General features: G+C 39.6%; 1 protein-coding gene across 4 annotated transcripts in view; it reads right to left on the minus strand.

Annotated features, from left to right (window-relative positions):
• Positions 1 to 14,232, minus strand: part of WDR89 (WD repeat domain 89) — a 38,730-nt gene that overhangs the window by 23,734 nt on the left and 764 nt on the right. The window contains exons 2-3 of one of the 4 annotated variants that reach the window (XM_045451200.1): positions 13,759 to 13,931; positions 1,937 to 2,007 (exon numbers count right to left, since the gene is read on the minus strand). The exons of 1 other annotated variant lie outside the window; for it this stretch is intronic. The gene's annotated coding sequence lies outside the window, so the exon portion shown is untranslated. The remainder of the gene's footprint in view (positions 1 to 1,936; positions 2,008 to 13,758; positions 13,932 to 14,232) is intronic. 2 more of the 4 variants (XM_045451199.1, XM_045451198.1) reach the window with 2 other exon arrangements.

Below are 14,232 nucleotides of genomic sequence, written 5' to 3' on the forward strand. Positions count from 1 at the left end.
GGCTAGCTCTGAATCTGAAGCAGGCTCCAGGCTCCGAGCTGTCAGCACAGAGCCTGATGCAGGGCTTGAACTCACGAACCGTGAGATCATGACCTGCGCCAAAGTCAGACGCTTAACCAACTGAGCCACCCAGGCGCCCCCTGGGTGAGCATACATATTTTAGAGGAAGACTCTTTAATTGTAGTGTACTCTTTCAGTGTAGTTACTGATAGTGTAGCTCCTGAGTCCACTTCTAGGAATCTGTTTTCCAATGGCCAGGTTTTTTGCAGTAATGACATAGTTCTAGAAGATGGCTTTGGAGTTTCCATATTGGAAACCTTGGAAGTTACCTTTTCAAGGTAAAGACTCAAAATATTAGTTGTCTTTTTTTCTGGTGTCATCCTCTAGGGTGCAAGTAATTGATTAGCCAGATTGACAAAGTCAGGGATGCACACTGTCTCCCGTTCTATATGGGTTCTTTCGACCAACAGGAAGAAGTCCTTGTTTAGGCCATTCATGAACATGGAATTAAAAGCCACCAGCGTGGATTCAACATCTATGGAAAGTCCAGAATTTTAAAAAATGATGTAGAGTCTGCTTTATTAGTCATGGACAGATTTGGTAGGGTTTTGAGTGTGTGCCTGAATTTTGTTCCAGTCCACGGGTTTGGGGAAGGCCCTAGGAATGGCTTCATGTAGCCTTCTGTCCAGTCTGCAAGCCTGATCATATAAAAGGGTTGGTGGTTGGTTTAGTTTAAACTCTAGAGATTGTTTGGGATTTCCCCAAACAGCAGTTTTAATCCATTGCTACACTTTGACCTTCTCTGATACACATGTGGGCTAACTGATAAGAAATGGAAGAGCAGTTTGGCGAGTTATACTTTCAATAATGAATTCCTCAACAAATGCATGGAGACCCCAGTTACCTTGGGAAAATTCTTATAGTCCTAACTTTGGCCTTTGTCCATGCAGTGTAGGAAATCTGGGGCCGTTTAGAATCCTCAGGTTTAATTTTGAAAGGGAAGGTTTTAATGAGATCAGTGGATGAGGTTTCAATAATAGGAAAGGAAGGAAGTTTAGAGAGAGGGTACAGAGTTAAGAGAAGGCAAACAGGAAGATAGAGGAGGTTGAACAGTAAGGTTAGGAAAGACCTTGGTTAGCAGCAAGAACAGGCGTCCGGTGTTTTCTTCTTTTTTAATTTTTTTTTTTTTTTAACATTTATTTATTTTTGAGACAGAGAGAGACAGAGCATGAACGGGGAGGGTCAGAGAGAGAGGGAGACACAGAATCTGAAAGAGGCTCCAGGCTCTGAGCTGTCAGCACAGAGCCCAACTCGGGGCTCGAACTCACGGACCGTTGAGATCATGACCTGAGCTGAAGTTGGCCACTTAACAGACTGAGCCACCCAGGTGCCCCTCCGGTGTTTTCTTCTTACACATTGTTAGTTATTTATTTGCTTTAATTTAGCAACAGTATTTTGTAAGGAGGCAATTTTAGAATCCTGAACACATTTGGAAGCTTCCAGATACCAATTAAAATAACCATCCCACTTGGATTATTTAGTATTGTAAACATGGTCTTCTAAATCAGTTCAGAGAAAAATAAGTTTGGAGAGATCAAAGTTTCCACATAATGGTCACTGGAGTTCTAGGTTATCCTTAGTAAAACTGGTTTAGTCAAACATGTGTGTGAGGAAGGGCTGTAATTTTTTAACATAAAACCAGCGAGGGTTCCCCAAGGGGGGCCACCCTTAGAAAATTCAGATGACTGGGATCCCATTATCAGAAATAAAAGAGTACATACCAGAAGGGCAATCCGCCCTTCTCCAGATCCCAAATAAAGTCAGAGAGCTCCACCAAAGGAGGCAGCTCAACACCTGAGAGGAAACTTACCAAACTGAAAGTTACCTTGACTTACACAAGCTATGAGTGCAAAGGGCTCAAGTGCAGGAAACTCACTTATTTCTGGAGGTTGGTGTTCCTGGTGATCACCTTCTTCAGATCTCACTTTGATACCATGTAATGTCTACCTAAGAGAAGAGAGATAAACTAAGGCAAAGTCGAGTTGCCAGAAACTTGAGTTTATTCAGGAATAGTAGAGGAACTACAACTTGGGACATTCAAACTTCAGCGAGCTGTAGGAGTCCGCCGAAGGTTTTACTTGGGTTGCTTTCATGGGCAAGGAGTGTAAGAGGGGAAAGACCAGCAAGGGGCCAAGCAGCAAGTTCACTGGCTTGAAGATGGAAGACATTCTTGGTGGATGCTCATTGGTCAGAGGATAAATTTCAACCCTCTATAAATCAGATTATTTGTGAGAAGTCAGTCTCAGTCTTTTGAGTTCCATTTTCTGCGGGTGCATGTGTGAGGTTCTCCACTTCATATCCTTCAGTTCCATTTTACATTAAAAATTTTCCAGTTTCATCCACATCAAGCGCAAGGGACACGTGGGGATGCCCAAAGGTGGATGTACAGCAGACATTTGGCTACAGCAGGCTATAGCTTGGCGGAAATGTATGGAATTGGGTCATCAGATTACAGGTAGTAGGCAGTAGTTAAAAACTAGGAAAGTGGATAAACCTTCTGAAGAGAAATTATGCAGAATGCTACAAAACAGCAGGTCAAAAGTGGAACTCTAGAATACCATTGTTTAAAGAACGGGCCGACGAAGAATAAACTACAAGGGAGACAAAGAGCAAAAGCACCAGAGGAAAATCAGAAAAGTGGCCAACCAACAGCTAATAGTAACTGATCATTAATATCTAGATCCAGCATCGGCCTTTTCACATGCATTGCTTCATTTAACCCTACCCAAAACCCTAAAAGATAGGTCTGTTTATTACTGCTTTTTAGACTAGGAGACTGAGGCTTAGAGAAATAGGCCTTGCATGGTAGTTTAAGAGAATGGGTATATGCTCGGGATCAAATCCTGGTGTCACAAGATATGTCTTTCAGCTTCCTATTCTTCAAACAGGGGTAACAGTTGCAACCTCAGAGGGTTGTTAAAAAGAATAACTTAATTACTACATCCTAAATGCTCAGAATGATGCCTGATACAGAAGAAGACCAGTAAGTGACCTAGAAGAAAATTTTTTTTTTTCTTCATTTATTTATTTTTGAGACACAGAGAGACAGAGCATGAACGGGGCAGGGGCAGAGAGAGAGGGAGACACAGAATCCGAAGCAGGCTCCAGGCTCTGAGCCATCAGCCCAGAGCCTGACGTGGGGCTCGAACTCACGGACCGCGAGATCGTGACCTGAGCTGAAGTCGGACGCTCAACCGACTGAGCTACCCAGGCGCCCCTAGAAGAAAATTTCAAAGAAATACAATAATGTCAAATAACAAACCTGCAGAGTACACTATCAGATATAAATTCTACTGTGTATAAGTAAACAAATACACACACACCCCTGCTGTTAATCATGACAACTGAGATCGAAGTGAAAATGTATACACATAGGGGCGTGCGAGCGCATGTGCACACACGGGGCAGGAGAGTGAGAAAGACTAGATACTTCTAAGGTGAATTCACAAAATGAAATGTTCCCAAAAAAGTCTCCAAACAGAAAGATACTTTAACATATTAATAATTCTTTAAGTTTCCACTGTTAACCAGTGTTATTCCGACACTGGATATCTTACAATCATGTCAATGTATCTCACACAATCAGACAATATCTTATAAATATTTATAGATTGACACTTCCCTTTACATTTTAAGGTAGATTCACTATTTAACACTGCAAATTGGGCGACTGTCCAAAAGGGATCTGCTGAAATGAAATCAAAATAATGGCAAAACCCTGAACATAACTATTTATAGTCATATACTTGTGTAAAGTTACAGTAGAACAGATGAGATCTCTTAACTACATTGTGCCATATCGTGGGAAGATCAGAATGTAGTTAAATTCTAAACTCATTTCCTCTCTTCTGAACATACTGAAAGATCCTGATATCAGAGATAACTAACAAAAGGCATAATTCTTGAACCATCCTGCAAAAGCCGGATATTAAGAGAAAAAAAATTTCACACTTAACAGATCTGACGTGAAGGATAAAAAGGACTGAAAATAATGTACTGTCGAATGTAAGTTTAGGAAACACAGGAATATGTTTAGCTTAGACTTAAGCCATCAAACTCTTTTAATACTTGCCTTCCTTGCCCTTGGAATTAACTACTACTGCCCTCTAGCAAGAGGTCCAAAAATTAGAGAACGGAAAAAAATATATGTCATTCAGGACTTAGCTACAGTCTAAAGAGAAAGATGCTATAACTTATTAGTAATTATTCAAATTTCTGTTGTTAATCGTGACAAGTGAGGTTGAATTTTTCTTACTTGTTCTTTCCTCTCTTCCCCATGCAACATAAATTATCACCTCTGTGTAAACTCCTGGATTTTATCTTCAACCCTGATCTCTCTCCAAAATTCCAACCCCAGAGCTCTAATGTTTGCCTAGACCTCTACCCCTGAACATGCTGCCAAAACTCCAAATTAAATATACCCAAAATATAACTCAAAAACCTGTATTCTTCATCTCTGTTAACGATATGGTATTCTCAGCCACCTAGGCCCAACATCACAGAATCATCTTTGATTAAAGAAAGTCACAGGACAAGACTCAAGGAACTAAAAAAACCTCCCTTGAAAATCGCCCTTCACGTCTATCTCATCACTGTTCACCCTGCCATTATCCTCCATTTTTTATCCAGTTTTCATTACCCCTCATCTGCAACTGAAATATATTTTCTCTACACCCCTGACACACACACAGGACAGGAAATACTCAATTTAACCTCTAATTCCTGGAAAAAGATGGCAAGAATAGGACAAATTTTACTTCCTATGAGAGGAAGATCATATAAAAAAAACGTTGTTCTTAGAAATTATTTTCATGTTGTAAAAAACACTGACATTCAGCCTGACACAAAGTGGAAAATAAAAGTAAACATGCGATGCCACAAACATTTTTTAAGTACATAAAACTACTTAATTTTTATAAAGTGACATATACATTCTTTTGTTTTTGCATGGGCTGCAGTCGTTTGAACTTGTGAATCCCATGCTGTATTTTACAGCAGCCCCAGACATATCAATATTTTAACGGGTAAAATATCTTCCCCACAATAATAAAACTGCAAAAAAGGTTGCCATTCTCTCCAAGAATCCTATATTGTTTTCTTGAGTTATCTAAGTCATACCCCTGCTTCAAGATCTAGCTCAGATTCTACCAGTACCACGTTTTTCTTAACCTAGCCTAAAGTAGGTTTATACTTACTCTGAATGCCAAACTATTGTCTGTTATTTACATAGCAGTAATCGCATACCAAATATGTTGAAATGTTATTTATCCCTAGCTGTTTTACATATTTATATTCGTTTCTGTCTACTATAGAGTATATATCTCTTAAGGACATGAACCATGTTTTCCAATTCTCTAGTATCAATCCTCTACCAGCCTGAGGCTAACTCTATAGCCTACCTCACAAAATCCTACTTCCTGTGAGAGGTATATGAAAATACAAACACACACAAAACACACTCCATAGAGGACAAAGAGGCAAGGATAAGGAACTACACAGATATGTAAAACAACAACAAAGGTAGGACGCGCGCGCGCACACACACAAGCCACAGAGGCAGCCATCCCTTTTCTGGAGAAAGCAAAGAAATAAAGAAAAAGAAATAAATCAAACAGTATCAACACTGACATCCATGATACCCATAACCACAGCTTTGAGATCAATTCATCTCAACCTATAAAGTTACAGAAAACACCATGAAGGGAGAACTGAGGAAGCTAAGAAAAGGCTTGGGATTTGGGAACATCACTTTACCATCGCACATAGTACCCTAGAAGCAGAAAGCATTCAATAAACACCTGCTGGTGTGAATGTAATTTAATAGATATTCTTACATACCCAAATTCTGGAATTAAACTATGTTCAAAATGCTATTCTTGCACGAAATGAGTTATAGGATCAAATTACCTCAAATTTCCAGAATAATGCAGTAAATACTATGTGCTTTGCTTATATACATACGTTTTTGATGCCAAAAAGAGATACATCCAAATTTTAACCATTCAAGATTTTCAAAATAACCCAATAATTCATAAATTGTATTCTTCCTATTTTTAGAATGGCTCAAGGGATTTGTGTGATTCTCAAACTCCTTTCTTAATTCCTAAGAAAAAGTTCAATTTGATTTTACAATCTTAGGGGGAAAAAAAGAGGGGAGAATTTAGAGGGAATAAAGTAGCTCTGTAAAAATAATTCAGTGCTACGTTAAATACAAATAAATGATAGGCTAATGGAGTCACAAGTTTAAAAAACCTAACCATTACGAAAAATTTAGCTTCAATATCTCCTTTCTTCCTTTCCTGAAAATAGATGCCTGTCATGCATGGTAACAACTTAAAAGCCCAAGTAACACAGGGCTGAAGGATTCACGAAGAAAGGGAAAGACTCTGATTGAATAAGAACCAAGATGAAAATATCCTGCCAAGTGGCCAAGAATTGGAAACACAGTGGGAAATAAAGGAACATGTCTTTGTGGTGGACTTGGTTGATATGAGTGAGCTGAAAAGGGGTTACGGGAAAAGACCTGCACCAGAAGTGAGGGAGCATGTTTTTGTTTGTTTTGTTTTGGGTTTTTTTTTTTTTTTTTTTTTTTGCACATGACCTTTAGTAAATCACTGAATCTACTCTGAACTTGGTTTTCTCACACTTCCACTTATTCTTCTTACTGGCTCTTTTGTATCCATCAATGATATTAATAGTAACTAAGATATATTGAACTCTTGTTGTATCCAAGGTACTATTCTGAATGCTTTCTATGCATTATATCTCATTTAATCCTGGGGACAGCCCTATACAGTAAGTACCTTATTTACCCATTTTATAATTAGAAAAGTGGGGCTTAGAAAAGGCAGGTGATTTGCCAAAGATCACATGGTTCACAAATGCATAGCAGGGACTGGAACTGAAATCTGATTTTAGAGCCCACACTCTTAAATGCTTTCTTACGCTGACCCCCAAATGATATAAAAGACATGTTCTACAAAGCATTTTTAAATGGCCATTCAAATGTAAGGTTGTTATTATAATTCTCATCTGCACTAAATGAATCAATATCATTTATATAACCAAGCAACATACAGTTAAAATGTTTAAAGCATACACATGTGGAAAGTCTTAATACCAGCAAAAATTTAAGATAAAAAGCAGTATCAAATGATGTGAAGTTCAGCATAACTTTTAGTTGTCTGGACATGCAAGTTTCCAAGTACTTACAAGCTTAAAAAAAGATTTAAAATCTATATATGCTATAAGATATAGTAAATTTAACACATAAGCCTTGACCTAGAGCTTTTTCTCTCCTAGCTATTATTTCACATTCCTACTTGATGAATGATATGGAATAAAATCAGAGAAAGATATTTAATAGGGTTTGTCAGGCACTGTTTTAAGCACTGCACAAATATTTACTCATGTAATTCTCAGAACAGCCTATGAAGTACTTGCAATTATCCCATTTCATGGACAGATAACTGAAACGCAGAAGGGTTACATGTAAACAGCCCAAGATTATAGAGCTACTAATTGCAGTCAGTGCTCAATTCAGGCAGTTTGGTTTAAAAATCTGTGCTCTTGGGGCGCCTGGGTGGCGCAGTCGGTTAAGCGTCCGACTTCAGCCAGGTCACGATCTCGCGGTCCGTGAGTTCGAGCCCCGCGTCGGGCTCTGGGCTGATGGCTCAGAGCCTGGAGCCTGTTTCCGATTCTGTGTCTCCCTCTCTCTCTGCCCCTCCCCCGTTCATGCTCTGTCTCTCTCTGTCCCAAAAATAAATAAACGTTGAAAAAAAAAAAAAAAATCTGTGCTCTTAACCGCTAGCTCTGCTATAATTCAAGGAACGGTGAAATTTTTTTTTTTTTAAAAACAATAAAAAGTAATCATAACAATGATCACGAAGAATGCCCACAAAGAGAATAGAGTCATCACCTATCTCAGCATCCACACTAACACTAAGGAAAATGTAAAGAAATATTAACTGACATGGTAAATGAAGTAATATAAATGATCAGTTTTAGTTATAATGGCACACTAAGCTTACTAGTCTTCGAAAGAAGAGGTTTCTTTTAATTTTCATGTGAGACTGGGATACCTGTGGCTCAGTTGGTTAGGCATCTGACTTTGGCTCAGGTCATGATCTCATGGTTCATGCCTGCACTGGGCTCTCTGCTGTTAGCACAGAGCCCACTTTGGATCCTGTCTTCCTCTCTCTCTGTCCCTCCCCTGCTCGCATGTGTGCACTCTCTCCCTCTCTCTCTCTCAAAAATAAAAAAATAAATATTAAAAAAATTTCCTATGAAATGATATTGTTAGCAAATGACATTTGGAGACTAATATTCATTAACATTAATGTAAGAGACTTGCTCAACAGGATTTTTATCATTTCTTGGTCCATTCAACATATGAAGAGGCAAAAAAACTGTGGTAGAGCTCTAAAAAAAAAAAAAAAATCACATGAACTAGTGGAGCTCACAACAGAATTAATGATAAATTTGAACCCTTTAAAAGTACAACAGAGGGCATCTAGGTGGCTCAGTCAGCTAAGTCCAACTCTTGATCTCAGGCCTTGATTTCAGGGTCGTGAGGTCAAGTCCTCTGTTGGGCTCCATGTTGGGAATAGAGCCTACTTAAAAAAAGTACAGTAAATACTTAATATGATCTTAAGAGAAGAATCACATTTTGTGAAGGACTACAGTATTTGTCATTTCATCAGATTCTCACAATTGTGAGAGTTAAGTAAGACAAGTAGTACTATTATACTTACAAATAAGTAAATTAAAGTTCAGCAAAGTTAAACATTTTGTACGCTCTAGATAGAAAGAGCTTTTTCTTTCTTTTTTTTTTTAATTTTTAATGTTTATTTATTTTTGAGAGAGAGAGACAGAGCGTGAGTGGGAAAGGGGCAGAAAGAGAGAGGGAAACAAAGAATCCGAAGCAGACTCCAGGCTCCGAGCTGTCAGCACAGAACCCAACGCAGGGCTCGAACCCACAAACTGTGAGATCACGACCTGAGCTGAAGTTGGACGCTTAACTGACTGAGCCACCCAAGTGCCCCAGAGCTTTTTTTTTTTTTTTTTAATTTATTTATTTATTTTGAGAGAGAGAGAGAGAGAGAGAGAGAGATGGGGAGGGGCAGAAAGAGAGGGGGAGAGAGGATCTGAAGTGAGCTCTGTGCTGACAGCAGACAGCCCAATGCAGGGCTCGAAATCACGAACCGTGAGATCATGACCTGAACCGAAGTCAGACACTTAACCGAATGAGCCCCTCAGGCACCCCAATAGAAAGATCTCTGACTCCATGTGCTTCTTCTATCACATCATGCTGCCAACAACTTTATGCTTATGATTTTCAAGTTGTTTCATGACAATTAATGCTTAGGCAAGAAAATTTGGAGGATAATAAAGAACACATAATGAAGGTTATGATCCTTAAAATGTTGAGTTTTGCTAAAGATCTTGTTTTATGATGTACAATATATCTAGCTGAAATGATGAACCAGTTAACTCAGCCAAAATGGACTTGAAATCCAAGAAAAAAAATCTGCACTTAAAGTTAGATAAATCCACACACGTATCGTGATGAGCACCGGGTAATGTATAGAATTGTTGAATCAGCACACTGTACACCTGAAACTAATATAACACTGTTAACTATACTGGAATTAAAATAAAAAACTTAATAAAAAAAAACACTAAGTGAATCCAATTTTAAATGCTTAAGTGGGAAATAATGTGACCCTGAAATAGTACTATTTTTCAAGAGTAAAAACCAAAAATCACTTCTAACCACCATTTACCTCAATCATTTAAGTTTCTTCTAAACCAAATACAGCAACTTATAAAATTAAATGATTCTGTTTGATGATTGGGAAGCCCAAGGAAGTTTTTATTTTCTGAGAAATGCTAGCTTCCCAGAGATGATCAGTTTCAAAGATAGTTCACCTAGATTTGATTATTACCAGACCAAGGCACAGAAAGGGCTGGGGAACCAAATAGGAACATTCAACAAGTGAAATTACTTAAAATGGATTACTGGGATAATTCTCTTTTAATTCTTTTTATTTTTGAGAGAGAGAGAGAGAGAGATAGTACAAATGGGGGAGGGGCAGAGAGACAGAGGGACAGAGGATCCAAAGTGGGCTCTGTGCTAACAGCAGAGAGCCCAATGTAGGGTTCGAACTCACGAACCATGAGATCATGACGAAGCTGGATACTTAACCGATTGAGTCACTGAGTGCCCTACTGGGAGAATTTTTTAAAACATCAGTTACATAATTAGTCATCAGGAAAATGCCCAATAAACTGTACTTTGTACAAAAAATAAAAATTTCATAGCCTACGTGCCTGGGGCATCCGACTTCAGCTCAGGTCATGATCTCATAGTTTGTGAGTTCTGGTCTTAAGTCGGGCTCTGTGCTGACAACTCAGAGCCTGGGCCAATTTCACATTCTGTTTCTCCCTCTCTCTGAGCCTCCCTGCCCACACTCTGTCTCTCTCTGTCCTCTTCAAAAATAGACATTAAAAATTTTTTTTTTCTAGCCTATAAACTGTATACTATACCCTCACATCCCTAAGTCAGGTGACACGCATTGGACTCGCAAAGAAGATGACCTAAAACTAGTTTTGCAACCACTAGCTTGACGTCCATTTTCAGGGAATAAAATCACCAAAGTGAAAACGCTTAAAAAAGAATTTCTTTAGAAGTTATTTGTGAAAAAATATTGTGGAATTCTCTCCTTGTTCCCATTTTACCCAAGCTTGAGTAGCTCAAACTCAGACCTTGATCTGGTCCCCTGTAGACTATGGATATAGAATCCACACTTGGCAAAGTCTAAGACTGTGGCTGGCTACCTCCTCAGAGAACAAAAGAAAATGGCTGCATTACATGGTTATTGGTCTGTACATCTAGACTTTGTCAGGGCAAAGGATACGAAGCTTTTTCCTGCGGACCTATGATAGCATTGGTATGGGGCCAGCTTAAAAAGTACTTTGTCCAATAAGGTTGTCTAGAGACATGTGACTGCCATGGAGAGCTCACAGGGTGAAGAAACTAAACGCTGCCGGCTGAGAACAAATCTTAAGCAGCTGACTAAGTATCATAGCAGAGACTAATTCATCAGCAGATCATTAGTGAGGCACACAACTAGACATTAGGTGTCACTTTGTATCAGAGTTCTAGCCCAAGCAACATGAGAAAAAGTAATGTAGGTCAGGGGCGCCTGGGTGGCGCAGTCGGTTAAGCGTCCGACTTCAGCCAGGTCACGATCTCGCGGTCCGTGAGTTCAAGCCCCGCGTCGGGCTCTGGGCTGATGGCTCAGAGCCTGGAGCCTGTTTCCGATTCTGTGTCTCCCTCTCTCTCTGCCCCTCCCCCGTTCATGCTCTGTCTCTCTCTGTCCCAAAAATAAATAAACGTTGAAAAAAAATAAAAAAAAAAAAAAAAAAAGTAATGTAGGTCACTTCCAGGCCTTGCCCATATAGATGGCCCACATGTGCTTCTCCTTCCAACTCCATACACAAGGCACAGAGATCTTTACTGAATAGTTCTTACGTAATGAATGCCTACTCAGAGCTGGGCTCTTTTTCATCTTCATTCATACTGAATGGTAACAAACCTGACTCATGAGATCCTGTCTCCTAATTATGATTCCTAAGCAGACACAAGAGCAACAGTTGGGCTACCTTCTTCTGAAGGTATGACCCAAACCTAAAGTCATCAGAGCTGCTGTCTTGCTGGGGGAATTGGAGAGTATCAATGATGAGGGGCTGTCAGTCCAGTTCACCATGAAGCTGAGTGCACATTCTAGCCATAGGAACAATGGGACCTAGAGTAGTTATCGGGTTGCTTAAATGGCTTCCTTATAATGAATCCCCATCATCTGAGGTCATGCTTCTTAAACCGGAGGACACATCAATGACTAGAGTAAACTGGCTATTATAAGCCACAAGTCTAAATCCCTAGAATAGCAAAGTTATGATGTGGCAACTAATTCAGAAGAATATCAAACATGGCATATTATGAAGTGGAATATAAAAATCACGAGTTTTTAAAATAGAAGAGTAAAATTCAAAGAAATTTCATTCTTTGAAGGTGTTAATGCAGGCTTTGTGTTCGGCTATCACTGGAATATTCATGTACCACTATTTTCCTGAGGAAAAGTTGGAGAAGTACCAACCTATGTGAAATGAACTTAGTTCATTTCACAGCAATCTGGAAGCCTTTTTTCCCCCCTTATAGCACATCCTATTAGACTTTAAGCCACACTAGAATAGGATGTTTTACCCTTCTTTATATCCTTTGTAGTAAACCTAGAAGATGGCCCTCAAAGATACCCAAAACCTGATTCCTATAAATGGCTCCATACATAAGGAGTTATGTAACTAAGATCTTGGGATGGAGAGATTATTTTGGATTATCTAGGTGAACCTAAATGTAAGCACAAGTGCCCTCAGAAGAGGAAGGCAGAGGAAGATTTGACCACAGAAGACAGCGTGATGACGGAAGCAGAGATTGGAGTTCCGTGCTTGGAAGATGAAGGCACCATAAGCCCAACTAATATAAGCAGCCACAAGAAGCTGAAAAGGGCAAGGAAATGAATCTTCTGCTCAGATCTTCTAGGAGAAACTGGCACTGAGAAAAGTAGTTATGTGAGCTGAGCTATTTTCACTTTATGCTATCTATGCCCATCCAAGGTAGCATACAAACCAGATGAGTAACACACTTGCATTTATAGGAAACAGTCCTGAACTCTGAATAAATAGGTAAGAGGGGCCATACAGGCTTAAGACGAATTTTGGAGTTTACAGACTGCTGACCATGTGAAGACTGGAGACAGTAATATACCTAGAAAGGGCATGGGAGCTTCGCACCCTTTCTGCACACCTTGCTCTATGCATCTCTTCCATCTGGCTGTTAGGTCATACGCTTTATCATATCCTCAATAAGCTGATAAATGGGGGTGCCTTGGTGGCTCAGTCGGTTAAGCGTCCGACTCGATTTTGGCTCAGGTCATGATCTCACGGTTGGTGACTTCGAGCCCTGAGTCTGGCTCTGTGCTGCCAGCACAGAGCCTGCTTGGGATTCTCTCTCCCTCTGCCCCTCCCCCGCACCTTCTCTTTCAAAACAAACGTTAAATGAATAAGCTGATAAATGTTTGTGAAGTCGATCAAGAGAGACACTGGTGGAAGCTCTTCAAGCAGGGGTTATTAAAGCCTACAGTGCTGGAAGCCATGCAACCAAAACCTCTGCCAGGGTCATCCTTTGTTGATGATGAAGAATATCATGGACACCTCGCATTGCAAGTGTTACTCATCAAGCCAGACAACAGATGATGGAAAATCTGGTTGAAAGCATCCTGGTCTCTCTCAATGGTGTTCCCATTCCTAATCAAGTGCTACCTAAATGATTTATGAAGGCTGAGGGTTCAGTGGGATTGAAAACAGCAGACTAAACGGGGAGGGGGGGGGGAATCTTAAAAAAAAAAAAAAAAAAAAAAGAGGTAGTTCACGCTTACGTGATAGCAGGCTGCATATTACCACTGCTTTATACATACAGAATATATAAAAATACATATATAAAAATATCTATCAAAAAAATCTATGCTATTTAATGCCAGTCTGGCCTCCACAGGAAAGAATCTGAAAAGCAGAAAGACATAGAAACTTAACATCAGTAATTTATATATTATATCCAGTCTCTAATTTGGTCCTTACAACTCTAGGTAGTAGTCATGTCTGGTATTGATTTCAATTCTGCAGTTGAGGAAGATGCGGCTGAAAAGGTGGAAACGGCTCCTAGTCCAAGGTCTTCTACCAGATGACCTTTTACATCGATAATATCAATATACCTATGGGTATGTTGCACTGGCTTCTGAAATAACTTCAAGCTCGGAAAGAAAACAGAAGCAACATTTTACAACAGCATATTTTAATTTTATGTCCTCGCAAACCGAATGCCACACTCAAGTTTGTCAAGAGACGGGCTGAAGAAAACATGTGGACGAGTTACTAAGCAGTCTGCTCCTTCGCGTGAAAATGAGAACAGGAATACTAATACCCCTTAGATTGCTGTGTGGATTATATGAGATAATATACGCACAGTGCTTAACATAGCTGGTCTCACAGTCTGTGTTATATGTTACAGGACGGCTCTTCCCAAAATAAAATTTGCTTTCCGACCTCGAAAAT

This window comes from Leopardus geoffroyi, chromosome B3 (genome assembly GCF_018350155.1).
Source record: "Leopardus geoffroyi isolate Oge1 chromosome B3, O.geoffroyi_Oge1_pat1.0, whole genome shotgun sequence".
NCBI lineage: Eukaryota > Metazoa > Chordata > Mammalia > Carnivora > Felidae > Leopardus > Leopardus geoffroyi.